Raw genomic sequence first — 14,501 nt, 5'->3', positions numbered from 1 at the left:
GCTTCATTGGTTTTGTTTCTTTGCCTGGAAGGAAATATACAATTCATTGTTCATGTTATTGATCACTGTAGTAGTCCTTGTATTTCCTCTAACAATTGTGTCTGTTCTTCTTCCATGTATTAACATGCTACATTGATTTTTCAGCACTTAAGATTTTATATTTTCATTTAAAATACAAATACAAGTATATGCCAAAATATAATTTTAATGCATTCTATTCTATATAACTAAAACATTCTAAAATTTTTCAACTTGAAAGGGGACTTTGTCACCTTTTGCTGGAAAGTTGTATAGTGGAGTTACTTCAGAGATTACAGGTATTGCTAGCATCAAAATCATCTTTCAAGGGCTTAGGTACCAGACATCCTCATTTCATTAGATTCTCTTTATGTACTCTGTAGTTTTCATCTTCATGGCTTATCTGTATTATCCTAGTATTCCTACCTAAAGAATTTCTTCAATCTCTCTAACACATTAGAGATTGTTCTTGCAATCTGTTTCTGTCGAGTCAATCATATTTCTTCCTTCCTTTAAGATCTGACCAAACACTCATCTCTAGCTAATTTTCTCTGATCAATTCCATTATTCTCTGATTTTGACTCATCTTTTAATATTAGCATAGTTAGATATATTGTTTTTGATATATTGCTTTGTAGTTGTACTTTACCTTCTGGTTATCTTACAAGAATATTCCAAGTTTGCTGTTATTGTTCACAATAGCTCCAATATCTTTTGAAATCACTCACATCATCTATTAATAATAATAATGCATTTGTCCTTTTAAGCAAGGACAACCATTATAAGTCATCAGGGTTTTTCTTTTGGAGGGAACAGGTATCAATCCCTCCAGCTTTTAGAAGCTTCTTCATAGACACTTTACCAGAGGGACGCTGTAGTAAAAGCAAGTCGAAACCCATATCTGTCAAATATCAAATAATTATTGGAAAGGAGACACAAAACCATAATACGTCTTATTTTTTGTAAACTCAAGGAAGTCACTGATCTCTGTCCTCAGCCACTTTGGACCATCACATTGCAGGAATAAAATGTAAGAATCCAGGATAGTAGAATCTGTAATTCCCAGAGCTCTGTTTGTTTTGTTGTGGTTTTATCTCAGCTTTATTGAAATATAATTGAGAAATAAAAATTGTATAAATTTAAAGTGTACAAGGTGATATTTTAATATACATACACACTGTAAAGTGATTACCACAATCAAGCTAACATATTCATCACTCCACAGAGTTGTATTTTTTTGTTTGTAGTGCTGAGAACCTTTAAGATCTATTTTTACCAAATTTCAAGTATCTAATGTTGCCACTGAAAGTAATGGCAAACTGCAATTACTTCTGCACCAGACTAATATTATTATTATTATTATTATTATTAACTATAGTTACCATGCTGTACATTTGATCTCCAGAATTTATTCATCTTATACTGAAAGCTTGTACTCTTTGACCAATCCCCCCTTTCCCTAATCCCCCAGCCCTTGGCAACCATCTCCAGTCTCTGTTTCTATGAGTTTCTCTTCAGATTCCACATGTAAGTGAGATCATGTGGTATTTGTCTTGCAGTGTCTGGCTTATTTCACGTAGGATAATGTCCTCTAAGTTCATCCATGGCAGGATTTCCTTCTCTTTTAAGGTTGAATAATATTTCATTGTATATAAACATAAATATAAATACACACACACCATTTTTTCTTTATCCATTCATTCATCAATGGACACAAGTTGTTTCCCTTTTGGCTATTGTGAATAAACTGCAGTGAAAATAGAAGTGAAGATATATTTTCAAGAACTGTTTTTAATTCCTTTGGATGCATACTCAGCAGTGAGGTGAGATTGCTGGATCATATTGTAGCTCTATTTTTAATTTTTTGAGGAACCTGTATACTCTTTTTTATAATGGCTATAGCAATTTAGAATCCTATCAACAGTATAAGGGTTCCTTTTCTCCACATTCTTGCCAACACTTGTCATTTGGCTTTTTGATAATAGCCATCCTAAGAAGTGTGAGGTGATGCCTCATTGTGGTTTTGATTTGCATTTTCCTGATGATTAATGATGTTGAGCACAGCACTTTTTCATACATTATAAAGCTACAGTAATCAAAACTGTATGTTACTGTCACAAAAACCAACACATAAACCAACAGAATAGAATGGAGGGTTCAGAAATAAAGCCATGCATGGGTACAAAACTACTAAGGATACACAAGGGGAAAGCATAGTCTCTTCAATAAATGGTGCTTGGAAAACCAGATAACCATATGCAAGAGAATAAAATTGGATTCTTATCTTACACAATACACAAAGTTCAACTCAAAATAGCCTTATACATACATAATATCTGAAGTCGTAAATATCCTAGAGGAAAACACAAGAAAAGCTTCATGACATTAGTCTTGACAATGATTTTATGAATATGACCCTCAAAGCATAGGTAATGAAAAACAAATATAAACAAGTGGGTCTACATCAAACTACAAAGTGTTTGCACAGCAAAGGAAACAAACAACAAAATGAAAAGGCAACCTACAGGATGGAAGAAAATATTTACAAACCATATATACAATACATGACTAATAGCCAAAATACGTAAGGAAGTCACGAAAATCAATAGAAAAACATGCCAACAAACACAAGCACCTAAATAAAAATGTGGGTGAAGGGCCTGAATAAACCTTTTTTTAAAGGTCACATGCAAATGACCAACAGATATCTGAAAAAGTGCTCAACACCAAAGCTCTGTTTTGTCCAGTATCCCCACTCCTATCACAGAGAAATTTGTCACCTTACCTGACAAAAAAAATGAGATCATTTCATCAGCCTCAAAATAAAGGACCCAAGAATATATTCCCAACCAATGTGGGAAATCCCTGCTGGTAGAAGATCATCCAGCAAGTGACGTCATCACCAGAAAGGCATTAAGGGACACAGTTTAAATGTTGCAAAGGATTTTAAAAAGAATCAGGAGTGAGATAACACTCAGAAATAATTTTTAGTTTTATTATGTACGATAATGTTACTTTGTCAATGTAAGAAAATATTTTTGTCTTTCAGAGTAGATGCTATATTTGGTTCTGCCTCCCACTCCCCCCACCACTATCCTACTTTATTTCATAGAGGAGTCATTTTGTGGCCTCACAAGAGAGTTGGCCAATTCTGCTGAAAGATTGGCATTGACATTTGCTTGTGGGAGAGCCTGAGGACAGAGAAACCTCCCAGCTTGCATGACTAGGTTGGATAACTTCTTCTTCCTGTTTGCCAATAAACATTATGTTTGGCAGAAAACAGTTAAAGATTTGCTCCTATTGCAGCAGGCTGCCTGTTAATGAGAGGGATGTAGTCTTCCCCTCCCATAGCTGGAGTCTTTTAACACATACTGAAAAAAGACTTCATAGCTTCTAAAGGATCAAATTGGCTTATGTCAGTTTATAACAACAGGATTTTATCATTGACTGGCCATACTGACCTAGTAGTAATAAGATACTTTTCTTCCCGAGCTGTCTCTGAAATAGTAGCTGCTTCATGAACATCTTGTCTGATGAATTATTTTCTTAAATGACTCTCTTTTCTCTCAAAATCTGAAGGTGTTCTAAAAATACTAGCAGTTTAATCCAAGGTCCATTTTGCAAGGACTCTCAGTCAGCATATTTTACAGAGAGAATGGCTGGTGGAGTCATTTTACTAGAAGACATGACATAGCTTGAAGTCCCAAATCAGATCACTGCAGGCCAGGTAGCAGGTCTTCTCTTAGCACTTTTCTCTTCACCTTTCCATGCAGCAGAGGGCAGTAGTGAACTGTGCATTTTTCTATGCTTTATTTCCTTTAGAAACATAGGCCAACTACATACAAGAATAATAATACATTTAAAAAATAATATTTAAACTATTCCACATGTATAGTATTTTTTGCTTCACTGAACAAACGAATTTACCTGGGCCACAATCCAATAGAGAGTAGCTAATTTTAGACTTCAGACTTGTGCTTGTTTGGACAACTTAGAATTTGAGTATAATGTTATATTGCAACTAGTCGCTAACAAATCAGGTGTGAGAAGAAATTAGACATTTCAGTGTTTTCTGAGAAACACAATTTCCTTAAGGAAATGTTGTGGCATAAATGTATTTTAGCTATATTTTAGGCTTAAAACATTGTGTTCTTCAAGGAAAATATCAAATCTTTCACAAAATTCTATCTTCTTTAAAAGTCTTTTTAATAAATTAAATAAAAATGATGTTTATTGTCAAACAACTACATGTATGGAACTAAAAAATTAGAGTTATGCAGTAGGAAAAAAAGCCCTCTGACTCACTTTTTGGCACTCACTATTTCTGTTTACCTGGGCTAGTCAATTTTAGCTTTCTAAAAGTTTCTTATTTTCTGGTACTTACCTATGTATTTGAAAATATCATGTTTATCCTAATATTTCCTTATTTTTTGTCTTAAATGTCATCTGTTGTCTTCCTAGTAAAAAAGATGAAAAGTTAGCTCTTTTATACTCCTCTCTAATATCTCCTCTCCATATTCTTCCAAAATATCATTTAAAATTATTCAGTCTTGGACCTTGTGCTTCACTCGTAGTAGGCAATTATTAACTATATATCTACTTGCAGGATATTTGAACCACTGAAAGGGGTTTCCAATAAAGAAAAGGTTATTCACATATATTTTAAAACATATGGAATGCAGCTAAGGCTGTGTTTAAGGCAACCTACAGGATGGAAGGCAACCTACAGGATGGAAGGAAAATTTGGAACTCAATCTTTTTTATGTCAATTTTTCCAAAATTGATCTATGGCTTGAATACAATCTCAATCAAAATTCCATCTTTTTTTGAAAATTTGTGCACTTTCTATAATGCAGATCCAGTATACTTACGGTAATCTCAAAAGAGAACAAATGAAAGCTATACAGTACCAGATGTAAAGACCTGTTACAAAAGCACAGCAATTAAGACAATGTAAGATTAGTACAAGCACAATCATACCAATGAACTAAAATATAGAGCCCAGAGACAGTTCCATACATGATATATGAGATGATATGTGACAAAAGCATTGTTGCAGTTCTGCGAGTTAGAAAGATCTAGGTCAACTGGAAATCTATATGGGAAATATGTACTTTGACCTACGATATATGGGATAGGCAAAAATTAGGGGTAAATCATATACCTAAATATAAAAAGAAAAACAATAATTCTTCCTGAAGAAAATAGGGGAAAATCTTTAAGACCTTTAAATAGTTGGTGTTTCATGAAGATCTTCTTAAATAAAGATTTCTCGAACAGTGTGAAAACTCACACCATACAAAAAAGATTATAAGTGAACTGCATTAAAATTAAGAATTTATTTTTATTCAAATACATTTTAACATTAAGTGTTAAAAAGCAAAGCATAGACTCATATTTGATAAATTGTATTCAGAATAAAGAGCTCCTACAAAACAATAATAATAAAAAGACTGACAATTGATTTTTTTGTTTTTTGTTTTTTTGGTTTAGATGGAGTCTCACTCTGTCACCAACCCGAGTCTCTCGGCTCACTGCCACCTCCACCTCCCGGGTTCAAGCGATTCTCCTGCTTCAGCCTCCCGAGTAGCTGGGACTACAGGCACGCACCACCACGCCCGGCTAATTTTTGTATTTTTAGTAGAGACGGGGTTTCACCATGTTGGCCAGGATGGTCTCCATCTCTTCACCTCGCGATCCACCCACCTTGGCCTCCCAAAGTGCTGGGATTACAGGTGTGAGCCACCGTGCCTCGCCTGACAATTGATTTTTTTAGAAAACAGGCAAAGTCTCCTCACAAGACAGTGTATTCCAATGATCAATAAGGATAACAAAAGGGATGTGCAAATGGCTAGGTACAATTGATTAGAGAATTGCAAATTAAAGTACAGTGAAATACAGATACACATCTATCACAAGAGCTGAAGTTAGAGACTGTCAATGCCAACAAGGATGTGGACCAGCCAAAGAAAGTGTAAATAGTAGGAGCAAAGAGCCAGCACTACCCTTAGGCTAGGATAGCTGAAAGACAAGACCTCCTGGAAGTCCATTGGAAGAGAAACCCAGCAACTGCCACCTAAGGCCCAGTAGGGAGGGAACTTTCCTCTGCTAGCCAGTCTGTACCTTCCATTAAACAAACTAAATTGGAAGCCAGAGGGCACTGGGTGCAGCTATAAGGTCAGACTCCCATAGCACAGAACTGAGTGGAGGGATGTGGTGACTGATCTGGAGGGGTAAACAAAGAGCCAGCAAGACTGTTCAATCATTAGATAATTTGTTTGCTCTCTCTCTATCAATGTAGCTAGCTAACCTAGCTAGCTATTTATTTTTGCCTAGCTGTTTCTGTTTGTTTACTTTTTGGTGGGAAAGTTGCTGCATATGTAAAGAAAATCAAATGGCACAAAAGATTCAGAATGACAAGCAACTAACATTTGTATGCTTACATGTCAGGCCTTTGCTAAGCTTATTTACAGACTTCAGGGCTTCCTGCTCGAGGTACAGTATGATTAAATTTTGGAGGTGGGAAGAGTATATTAGCTAAAGGCAGTTGCATATGCTACAATAGTAACCTTTTTAAAAAGGTTCAAAGGCAAAATACTTTTACAGTGAATTTTATTAAAATTTGCATAATCAAATCTTACAAGGGAAGAGAGACAAGCATAGTCTAACACTATGATAGTTAATAGTTAAATTAATTTGACTAATGGTCCCATTAATTAATTAATTTAATAGAGCAATACTTATTTGATCGGAGTATTTATCATTTGAACAGCTGGCAATGATTTGTTCATCTTATTTTCTTAAAGAAAACATCTGCAGAGGGAATGTTAAAATAATGACTACATTTTGCAATTGAAGGTTTTTGTGTTAAGTGCATGATTTTTCCCTTGGCACGAAAGACATGTAGTTCATGGTAGCAAATGGAATATATACTGCAAAAAAATACTTGTCATAATCTAACCACCAAAAATACATTACATTTTTAATATATTTAATATTATTCTCTTCCAACATATTTACAAACACAACTTTTTTAGGAATTATGTTTTATGTATACATACCTAGGAGTTATTTCAGGTTCAGTTCCAGACCACTACAATAAAGTGAATATTGCAATAAAGTGAGTCACACAAATGTTTTGGTTTCACAGTACATATAAAAGTTATGTTTACACTATCCTGTAGTCTAGTAAGTATGCAATAGCATTATGTGTAAAAAAATGTGGAAACCTTAAAAAATACTTTATTGCTGAAAAATGCTAATGATCATCTGAGCCTTGAGAGAGTTGTAATTTTTTTGCTGGTGAAGGTTCTTGCCTTGAGGTTCATGGATGCTGACTGATCAGAGTGATGGTTGCTAAAGGGTGGGGTGGCTGTGGCAATTTCTTAAAATAAGAGAACAATAAAGTTTGCCACAGTGATTGACTCTTCCTTTCACAAAAGATTTCTCTGTAGCCTGCGATGCTGTTTGGTAGCATTTTTCCAAGAGTAGAACTTCTTTCAAAATTAGAGTCAATCCTCTCTAACCCTGTTGCTGCTTGATCAATTAAGTTTATATTATACATATATATGTGTGTATTTATACATTATATATATACACATAAATTTATGTCATATTCTAAATCCTTTCTTGTAATTTTAACAATGTTCAACTCGTCTTCACCAGGTATAGATTCCATCTCAAGAAACCATTTTCTTGGCTTATCCATAAAAGAAGCTTCTCATCTTTCCAAATTTGATCATGAGCTTGTAGCAATTGTCACATCTTCAGGCTTCACTTAGAATTCTAGATCTCTTGCTGTTTCTCCTACCTCTGCAGTTACTTCTTCCTCTGAAGTCTTGAATTCCTCGGAGTCACCCATGAGGGTTGGAATCAACTTCTTCCAAACTCCTGTTAGTGATATTTTCACCTCTTCCCATGAATCACAAATGTTAATGGCATCTAGACTGGTGAATCTTTTCCAGAGGTTTTGAATTTACTTTGCCCAGATCTATCAGAAGAATCACTATATATGGAAGCTATAGCCTTACAAATGTATTTCTTAAATAATGAAATTTGAAAGATGAAATTACTCCTTGATCTGTGGGCTGAAGAATGGATGTTGTGTTAGCAGACATGAAAACAACACTAATCTCCTTGTACATGTCTATCAGAGCTCTTGGGTGAATAGGTGCATTGTCAATGAGCAACAATATTTCAAAAGGAATTTTTCTTTCTTTTTTCTTTGGAGGAATATTTTTAGTTTGTTAAATAAAAATGTTTTTTAGAGTGATACTTTTCACATTACAAAAATAAACCAAAATGAAGAAAAGGTCACTGTAAAATGATGGAAAATGATCTGTAGATTTGCTTTTAGTATTTCAAATAGCCGACAATGCATGTCAGAAAATGAACGCAAGATCACAACAGTCTTGTATTTACTTTGTATTTGAGGAAGATAGTGAAGTGGCCACATTCTATTTTCTTTTAATTGCTATTAATATGGTTGATCTGATTGGCTCTTTGATGAATTTCATCCAAGAAGTTCTCCAGTTGTTCTATTAGCATTCGTTTTTAAAACCTTGATGCTTCTTTAATGAAATTTTGTAAAAATATTAGTCTTGTTTGTAAACTGCCTTGCACATGCTTCAGTAAAGTGAAGATTCTTTCATATTTTCTCCCTGGCTTTCGGATCTCTTTCATTATTTGTGGTTTTAGCTCGGTATTGACCTCTTCATGGCTTCTGCAATGGATCAATTTCTTTCCTGTGTTGAGTGAAGATGCTGGTATGTTCTCTTCAGCACATTGTTCTTTATCTCTTGGCTCCTCATGATTTTCTAAAAATCCACCAACAGTGAGGTCATTGGTTCCTAAATTGTCATGACCAGGAGCCTCCATATGATTGGTTGGCCCTTCCAGTAAACTGGCTGGAGAAGATGTTGAAAATTCAGTATCCACAGCATTTGGTGTAATGTCTGATGAAAGTTGGTCTGCAACATGATTTTCAACCACATCATGTATTATCAAATCATTAGTGGTTTCTGAAATTTTATGAAGAGGAAGAAGCTTAATAAGATCTGGCTGTGCTTGAGTTGTAGGTGCAGGTGGTCCTTTTCCCCCGATATGATTGTTTACAACAGGATTCTGCTGTCTGCCTCTTAGTAGTGGAGACATACACTGACGTCTTTTAGGGACCCCTTGCATATTTGATTCTCCAGGTCGTTTATGTTTATTTTGAGGTCCAGCCACAAATTCATCTGCTTCATCTGTCATCATACCCTTTTTATCCAGCTTAAAGGAGTTGCCAAATGTATGTAACCTTTGCGGCTGATCAGGATCAAGTTCTCTTAGTGGAGAAGGTAACTTGCTTGAGGTATTCCTGGTAGTTCCCCATTTGTGCTATAGGAACACTGCACTTGATCTTCGTCCTGTCCTTTAAGAAATCTGCGAGTGTGCTTCAAAAGATTAGATCTCATTCTTGTTAAGTGATCCAAAAGATTTCGTCTTGGAATGTCATAAGCATTTCTAAATGTCTGTGGCTTCAAATCCTTATTCAGCAAAGCAATGTGGAACCCAGCGTATTCCTTCATATTAAGGTCTAGCAGTCTGTGAGGGACATCTTCTGAAATTCCCTGGAGGAGTCGTGGAAAATCTTTCCTATATGCCCTTGATAAACCATGTGATTGGCTCCAGACTTTTATTCCAGTTTCCTGTACTCCTTTCTTGCCTACAGATCCAATGACTCGATCAGATTCTATTTTGGCCTGTTGACTCAGTTTTTTGAGGTAAGAAATGACACTATAACTAAGTCCATATTCCATACTGTCTGCTATTAGGTTAGGTGCTCCCATCATACTAACAGCTTTCTTCAAGGGCCCGAGATAGTAGGGAGGCACGGTCTTCAAATAACTTTCAAATGACTGTCTCCACTTCAATGTTGGTTTTGCTTTATGCACTTTAAACAAGTCATCTAAGAGGGGAAGGACTGGGTAATTGTAAGGCATCACAAATAAATTGACACAGTTCAGTGCCATACTGGCTTTCAAGTAACCAAAAGGATGACCAAGTTCACTTATTTTGCACTATTGCTGACGTACACCTGCCAACATGTTTCAGGAGATTTCCTTTCCAGGATAAATTGAGTCAGTGATGAAGGTTCCAACTCGTATTTGTCAAAAGGAAGTTTATCAATAACCATTGCTTCAGTCTGTACAGGAAAACTTCACTACAGGATGAGATGTACGAAGTGGTAGTGTTGGCGAATTTTAATCTGGCCAAAAAGACTCTGGAACAGGCCATGACCTATAGGAACCCCAGTTTTAGGATTTGGTCTGACACATATGAGTTTGTGACAGTTATGCCAAGGCTGAGATCCAAAAGGCCTTGATATATCTGGCTGCCCATCTTCTACAGGGGAAGGATCTGGTCCTGCTTTTTGAAAGTTTATTACCACCCAACTTTGTACTTTCTGCACCAAGGACTCCAGACACTGATTAAGCATTCTTGGAGAACACACAAAATATGACCAGCCATCTGTCACTTCACACATTGGTGTGATTGCAGAGTCATCTAAAGGCACACCTGTCAACTGTTCTGATTCTACTGACATGGTGCCAGGCAACCGCAACACTAATGCAAAGAATCTCAGATCCCAAGGAAAAGGTTCCTTGGTCAATTCACTTCCAGGCAAAGGAGAATTAAGAGGTAAATGAAGCTCATCCTGGACTCCACTGGTGGTAGTCAGCTTGCTCCCATCAGTAATTGTGATAATTATTGCTGGCTCCAAGAAAAAAGGGTTTCTTCCCTGCCCATAGTTGTCTATGCCAGTTGCTAATCTATTTAAATTTAATAAATCAAAAGCTTACCTTAGGGATTGGCCAAGAGTCCTAAGTCCTTCAGCCTGAAGGTTTTTCAGTTCATTCATAAACGTTGCATGGTTTTCTTTCCATCCAGCCTTGATAGCACAGGGCGGCTCTTCGAAAGTGACGAGCATATACCTGTCTCCTCTGCTGGCAGGGTCCCGGGGCACGGAGCCGAGGGACTAGAGGAGGAACAGGGCGAGCGAGAGGGAAGCACAGAGGCGAGGTTACCAGGCGGAAAAGGGGCGCCCAGCGGCCCCGCCGCCTCCACAGTACCGCACACGCAGCAGCCACCCCTCCACGAGGTCCCCCACACACAGATGGCTCCCCACGCACAGCACTGGGGCCGGAGCCCGGCCCAGGCATAGCCCGCCTCGCAGCGCCCGCCCGCCCTCGCGTTGGGGGAGGGGAGGGAGGAGCATCTTTCTTTCTTATCAGCAAGTCTCAATGGTGGGCTTAAAATATTCAGTGAACTGCGCTATGGATAGATGTGCTATCTTTTAGGCTTTATTGATCCACTTAATAGAGCACAGGCAGAGTAGATTTAGCATAATTCTTAAGGGTCCTAGGATTTTTTTGAATGGTAAATGACCATTGGCTTCAACTTAAAGTCATCAGGAGCATTAGCCCCTAATAAGAGAGTCAAACTGTTTTTAGAAGCTTTGAAGACAGGCATTGACTTCTCCTCCCTACGACAGACCTAGATGAAATCTTCTTCCAATATGAAGCTATTTCATCTACATTGAAAATCTGTTTAGTGCATTCATCTTCATCATTTATCTTAGCTAGATCTGAATAAGTTTCTGCGGCTTCTCCATCAGCATTGCTGCTTTATCTTGTGCTTTGATGTTATGGAGATGGCTTCTTTCCTTAAATTTCATCAACCAACTTCTGCTAGCTTCCAACTTTCTTCTACAGCTTCCTCACATCTCTGGGCTTTCATTGAATTGAGAGTTTGAACTGGGTTAGGCTTTGTTTCAAGAGAATGTTATATAATTGGCTTGATCTTCTGTCAAGAACATTGAAACTTTCTGCATGTCAGTAATAAGGCTGTTTCACTTTCTTATCATTTGTGTGTTCATTCAAGTAGCACTTTAAATTTCTGCCAATAACGTTTGATTTGTATCCACAGCTTGGCTAACTGTTTGGAGCAAAAGGCCTGGCGTACAACCTGTCTTGGCTTTTGACATGCCTTCCTCACTACGCTTAATCATTTATAGCTTTTTACTTAAAGTGAGAGATACATGACTCTTCCTTTCACTCGAACACTTAGAGGCCATTGTAGGATTATTAATTGGCCTAATTTCAATACTGTTGTATCTCAGGGAATAGGGAGAATCTTAGAGAAGCACAGAGATAGGGGAATGACTGGTCTGTGGAGCAGTAAGAACACATACATGTATTAATTAAGTTTGCTTTCTTATATGGGAGTGGTTTGTAGTGCCCTCAAACAATTACAATAGTAACTTTAAGATCACTGGTTACAGATCGCTATAAGAAATACAACAATAATAATTAAGCTTGAAACATTGCGAGAATTACCAAAATGTGACACAGAGATACAGAGTGTACAAATGCCGTCTCTGTGTCGCATTGGGAAATGACACTGATAAACTGATAAAATTGCTCAGCACAGACTTGCCACAAACCAGTTTGCAAAAAATGCAGTATCTATGAAGTGCGATAAAGTGAAGTACCATAAAATGAGATATTCCTGTAAGTATCCTTTGTTTTCACCTATACACACATTTCCCCATATGAACATCATTGCATAGATTTCTATTGTCCATGTCAGTAATAATTTCTTAATGAGGGATTACTAGAAGTAAAAATACTTTATCAAATTCACGTTACTTATCTTAAAAATCTTGATACATAATAGAAAATTACCTCCCTGAAAGGATTTATCTATTTACACTCTTGGCAGCATCTCATCAGAATTCAGGTTCACAGTTTCTTCACCATTTTGTTCTTTGAAAATTTGATAGGCCAAAATCTGGTATGTCATTATTTTATTATGAATTTATTTGATTACTTGTGAGATCAAATATGTTTTCTTGTTTAACGACCAGTTTTATTTCTTCTGTTTTTTGCTGTAATCTATTTAACTGAATCCACATGTTCTGTCCTTTTGGCTAATAGATATTTAAAATAATTATTTTTTAACAAAGAATAAGTATGCTAAACATTATTATATGAGTTTTGAATATTTTACTAGTTTGTCTTTTAAAGTAGCTTCTAATTTTTTAACACTAAAACAATTTTGACTTTATATGTAGTCAAGTGTATAACTTTTTGTATAATTTTTAGTATTGGGGGATTTAATTTGGCTTAAAATTTTAACATTTAATCCATTTATAGTTTATTTCAATGTAGTTGTAAAGGGAGATCTAATTTTATTTTGTGTGCCTGTAGACATGCATACATATATATATTTAAAATTTATTTTTTAAAATAGAAAACCTTTCCAAAAATGTCTAAAAGGAACTTATTTGTTCCACACTAAATTATTTTATTCTTTACACTAGCTATGTTGACTTTTTTTCATGCCTTACAGCTAGAACTTCTAAAATTATGTTACTAATACTATTTACAAGAATCCTTATTCCCCATTGATTTTAATAGAAACACTTCTGTTACTATGCAATACTTAATTATTCCATCATAGTTTATAATTTGATTTGTTATTCTCTTTTTAGTCCAAAATTTACTATGGAATACTTTTAATTTCTAAATTGTAATGTATGTATAGTGGTGAATGAGACTTAGTGGTTGTGCTTTTGTTATTTATTTTTAACTGAAATATATTTTGTATGTATTTGTCGGAAAATAGATATTTGTAAATTTGACATTTTATAATTTTTTGAGATATTCTTTGTGATTCAATGTGTATATTTTTCTCCGTATGCCAATGGATACTTAAAAATGTGGATAATAAAGTTAAATTTACAGTTAATAATATTACAAATTATTTTATATGTACTTTTTGTGTCCTTGATTAATAGTTTTTAGGAGGTCTATGTTATAATTATAGGTGCAAAAAAGCTCATAGTGGAACATGTCAATGCAATATAGCCAGTAATTTAAGACTCTTACCTTGGATTCTGTGTTAATGTTTAGTAGTACTGCACTATTCCTATTTGAGTTTCTCAGATGTATTTTAATCCACCTATTTACTTTAACATTTTATTACTATTTTGATTTAGGTATATTTCTTAAGCTTTTGAGCTTTATTATTAATTCAATATGAGGTGGTTTTTTTTTTTTTTTTTTTTTTTTTGAGACGGAATCTGAACTTTTGCCCAGGCTGTAGTGCAGTGGCGCGGTCTTGGCCCACTGCAAGCTCCGCCTCCAAGGCTCACGCCGTTCTCCTGCCTCAGCCTCCCGAGTAGCTGGGACTACAGGCGCCCGCCACCATGCCTGGCGAATTTTTTTGTAATTTTAGTAGAGACGGGGTTTCACTGTGTTAGCCAGGCTTGTGTCGATCTCTGACCTCGTGATCCACCCGCCTCAGCCGCCCAAAGTGCTGGGATTACAGGCGTGAGCCACTGTGCCTGGCCCGAGATCTATTTTTAATAAGATATTTAATCTATATTAATTTCATAGCAAATTAGCATGCTCAAAATGAAATTCCTCCTTATGAAT

The 14,501-nt window shown here is 36.0% G+C and overlaps 1 pseudogene; it reads right to left on the bottom strand.

The window, feature by feature from the left end:
- Positions 1-8,111: 8,111 nt before the first annotated feature.
- LOC100995367 (integrator complex subunit 6-like) lies at positions 8,112-11,016 on the bottom strand (annotated as a pseudogene).
- Positions 11,017-14,501: the final 3,485 nt, after the last annotated feature.

Source organism: Pan paniscus, chromosome 4, assembly GCF_029289425.2.
Source record: "Pan paniscus chromosome 4, NHGRI_mPanPan1-v2.0_pri, whole genome shotgun sequence".
In the NCBI taxonomy this organism is placed as follows: domain Eukaryota; kingdom Metazoa; phylum Chordata; class Mammalia; order Primates; family Hominidae; genus Pan; species Pan paniscus.
Note: the sequence above shows the minus strand (reverse complement) of the source record. Positions and strands in the feature narration are given on the sequence as shown.